This window comes from Pinus tabuliformis, chromosome X (assembly GCF_031772625.1).
Source record: "Pinus tabuliformis cultivar Carrire ecotype Pingquan chromosome X, CPIR1, whole genome shotgun sequence".
Lineage (NCBI taxonomy): Eukaryota > Viridiplantae > Streptophyta > Pinopsida > Pinales > Pinaceae > Pinus > Pinus tabuliformis.
This window is the reverse complement of record NC_142308.1, coordinates 174121543-174125919: the sequence shown is the minus strand read 5'-3', so window position 1 is coordinate 174125919 and position 4377 is coordinate 174121543. Positions and strand designations below refer to the sequence as shown.

The window sequence follows — 4377 nt, the reverse complement described above, 5'->3', positions numbered from 1 at the left end:
ATCATAATCTAATTAATAAAAATCTGGCTATTTATGGTGCCTTATATGTAGTCTTAACTGGTATGAAATGGGTGCTCTTAGTCAACATGTCCACCACTACAAATATGGATTCATGTCTTCTTGAAGTCATTGGTAGTCCCACAGTGAATTCCATTGATATAACTTCCCATTTAGATTTTGGTATCTCATGTGGTTGCAAAAGACCTGCTGGATGTCTTTGCTCAGCTTTTACTCACGGACACTCTAAGCATCTTGCTACCAAGTTCACGATGTCCTTCTTCATTCCTTTTTAAAAGAAGAGTGGTTTCAAGTCTACACTCATCTTCTTAAGACCAGGGTGTGCCATGTATACTGCCTTACTACCAACTGAACTGGGAGTTGGCCTGGAACTTTGCTAGAAAGAGCTAGACTGTTGGGATTGGTGCTGAGGTGGTGTGACTTGGTGTTGTCGCATAGGGTGGTGTTGTTGTGGTTGACGAGTTTTTTAAGGTACCCTGTGCGGATGCTGAGCTGGATGCTTATATGGTGTTCTTTGATTTCCTGTTGACCACTTTTAATGATTGAGCATAGGACACCTTTGAAAATTTCTACGTTCCATACTATTTCCACTTGGTACTCCTGATCCTGTGGGCCTTGTTGACTTGCAAGGTCCAATTCTCATGATCTCCTCCTCTGCAATGATCACCCGCTGAGCTACCTGGTGCAAGGTGCGAAGCATTAAGATTCTAACCTTGGCCCGAATGTTTACATTTAATCCATACACAATTTTTTTTCACCTTGAGATTTTTTGTGTTTAAGTGAGGGGCATAACAAAGTAATTCCATGAAACAAGCCTCATACTATGGAAATTTTACCTTTTCCAAAATGCGACGTACATAATTTCTTGTAGTGTTTTTGGGTGCTTCATTTTGTATGACAAGTCCTCCATGCTCCTGTTCCAAATGGTGTATTAATGCCTCAGACATGTGTTGGAATGATCTCATTAAGTTCAACACTTCTCCATCTGATATCTGTTCTGGTGTTGTGATGTTTTCTCCATCATTGGGTGTGGTGGTAGGAGTCGATTGTTGTGGTGGTGCCATGTTGTGCCCTTTAGTTGCCCCACTCCTTCTTGTACCTCTTATAACCATGGTTCACCAATGAATCCTACTACAATTTAACATGATTTTTCCTTATAAGATAAAAATCAGATAAAATCATAACCCCTTAGTGGTTCTATAATTTACAGTTATGTTTATATACTTCCAAAGGAATAATTTATGCATTTATAAGTTCTTGATTATATAATTCACCTATCAAATTCAAACATTCCTATAAGCTTTTAATCAAAAGAATACAATCAATCTACTCAACATAGTAGGCTTAGACTACATTATGTCATGTAAATGGTAGAGGTGGTTGGTAGCATTATCATAACATAAATTGAGAATGTCATTAGTAAAAAGAGAGAGAGAATAAGTTTCTAATGTTTTATGATTTCAATATTGGAAGTACAAAAAACCCGAATATTAATAATAAGCATAGGTAAATATTGTGTTATATAGCATACCACTAGCATAAGGTAATTATTAAGGGATACCAATTCGAAACAATAATTAATTTGGTCTAACCTAGAAATGCAAGCGGATTTAGAGATGTCTTCAAAGTTAGTGGCCCAAATAGATGTGACAAATGCGAGAAGGAATGAATGGATCATCTTCCTATTTCGCAATAGCTATTGGGCACCACACTAAATAAATGATAATGTAAGTGAAATGAAGAAGACTCATGGGAATGTGCTTTGATTATAACAGAAATTCCTTTTTGACATCTAATTTGAAATACTAGATGGGGAAATTGGGGAACTTAAATTAATAATGGCAGGAAATAAAGTAAATTTGTGAAATTCAAGTAAATTTCTCTCAAATGTAGTACAATAAAAACTTCCACGTTTGACCAGTTTGGAATGTTTAAAATCTTTTAATGAGAAAAAGCAAGTGCAGTAAATAAAAATGAATAAACCTTGAGGTAAACAAATCACTGATTATACCCAACATGTATAGTTGGTTGTTTGAGCCACATAAAATCTTCTAGCGAGAAACATTGTTAATACCACAACAATTTCTAGTGAGAAATATTGTTAATCAAGGTGACACATTAACCTCTTTAAGCATGTCATTCCATGATTTAATGGATCCATTTTGTATATAAAAATCATTTTAACATAAATAAATTAAAATGTTGGCAAGATTAGATGCTAATTATTTCAAACTAGCACTTAGATTACTATACATGCCATATTTTGAGGATAACGAAAAGATGATTAATCTCAAAATAAAAATAAAAATGGAAGATAAATTAAGAAATATAAGATAAATCCACAATAGTGTAAAGGTAGGTGAAATACATGTCTCATTGCCTTTGAGACGACAGGAAATTTTGGAATACGTGTTCCTCGTTCTCCTTGATGCTTCTGAGATTTGCATTTATAATCTATACCTGTTTACCGTATAGATCAAGCAATCTAACCTATAAAATTGAAGCAGCTAGTTTAACTACACTTTGCGTTTCACTATTGTTTGGATCAAAATTCCTTGATAGTCAAAAGAACATTTGCATTATACAGCCTGGATTATCATTAATGGAAAAGAATTGGAATTCCTTTCGACAAGTTTGTAAACATTCTTTAGTCTGTTGGCCCTGCGAGTTGATCAGAAAAAAAAAAACCTAGAACGTTATCTTCTATATTCCTGTATCTTTACTTATCATATTGACCAAGTGATTGATTCAGAAATAATTGTATAATATGGTAAATAAGTTCTGACGATCGATATACATGCGGACAAGTTCTTGAGGAGTTTCTATTAAATGTGTGTGCACATTTATGTGGCTGTCGAGGTGCCTCATCTGTTTTTACGTGTGACAGTTCTTTCACAAATCTTGTTTATACCCCTCCTTCGCCATTCATTTTTTCATGCTCAAGGTTGAAGTCTTCTATTTGAAAACCATCAGAACTAATGTTCACAATTGTTGAATTGGGATTTGACCTTTAGTCTATTAAAACCATAGGGGTTGGGGCAATACCTCCGTCAGAACCTGAAGACTCTTTTCTTGAATCACCAAAAGCTTGACATCAATCCCGTTCGAATTAAAAGAACATAGAGGTGGTAGCTGTTAAATCAGGTTCACTTTTGGGCTTTTTGAATCCACGTATTGTATCATCATTAAGATGATTGATCCATTGATCTGGAGTTCAAGTGGTAAATCACGATAAACTCGATCCAGTGATCTGGAGTTCGAGTTGTAACGCGTGATACACTCATAATAGGGGATTCACAATCAAGAATCATAAATTTTCATTACTCATAATAACAGCTAGATCTATAAATTCGATTAACTGGAACCTTCATAATCCCTATGATCAAGTGCCACAAATTTCTGTATTCGTCAGTTGATCTGCCAACACCTCCTATCTTTGTTTTGTTTTCGTTGAGTTCATTATGCTATAAGATTCTATTTTATGATTAGCACAAGCAAGCACAGGTAAGGTGGAGGTAGGGCGATCGTCATATCGCTACTTTCTCCATCTCCCCTCAACCCTACGGTGATTTCCCAATTTTTTTTAAATACAAAATAAGGGTGATCGTTTTTGTTCCTTAACTTCATCCCTCAAACACCCCTCCCTGGTATCACCATGCAATCTTTCTTTTGCAATGATATGAATGACTGTGTAGCAAGTTTCTATTTTGTGCCGAAAATGGAATTGCTTTCCTGCCCAGTAAAATATATATATATATATATATATATATATATATATATATATATATATATATATATATATATATATATATACATATATATATATATATATAGTCAAAGTTTGGGCTTTACATGATTTGGACTACTTTCCATTGCTGTAGTAGTTGAGCTAGTATGTTTGGTTTCATTATGAGTACATGAAGGTCGAGATATTGTTTCAGTCACCTTAATACAGATGGGCGATTCAATTGTTGCTCGACAACATCTACTATCAGGTTTTGCTTGCTATATTTCATTAGAAGAAAAAGGGCTTTGTTAATCAATTGACAGTATTCTAATTTTGGGGGTTGAATAGTTCTCCTGTAATGCTTTGCATGGTGATATAGCCATGATTAGAAGCGCATTTCAGTGACCTATGCATTGTGAAGTTCGCGCTTTGTAGCACATTGATGGAAACAAGTTTGAATATTTGTCTCATTTTCTCGGTATTTAAAAGTTTTGGGGTGCTTCACAGATAAATGGTAACAGTTGCATCATTTGTACTGTGCACTAGTAAGTTTTGGGCCCTGTTAGTTTCTGGGCATTTTAATTTAGCTCGGGACAGAAGAATAATAGAAAGCTTGGTATGAAGGTGCCAAA

General features: G+C 34.9%; 1 non-coding gene across 1 annotated transcript; it reads left to right on the top strand.

Annotated features, from left to right (window-relative positions):
• The first annotated feature begins 3898 nt into the window (after positions 1-3898).
• Positions 3899-4003, top strand: LOC149139013 (small nucleolar RNA snoR111). The gene has a single exon (XR_016265384.1). It is a non-coding gene; the product is annotated as a small nucleolar RNA snoR111 (small nucleolar RNA).
• The last annotated feature ends 374 nt before the right edge of the window (positions 4004-4377 follow it).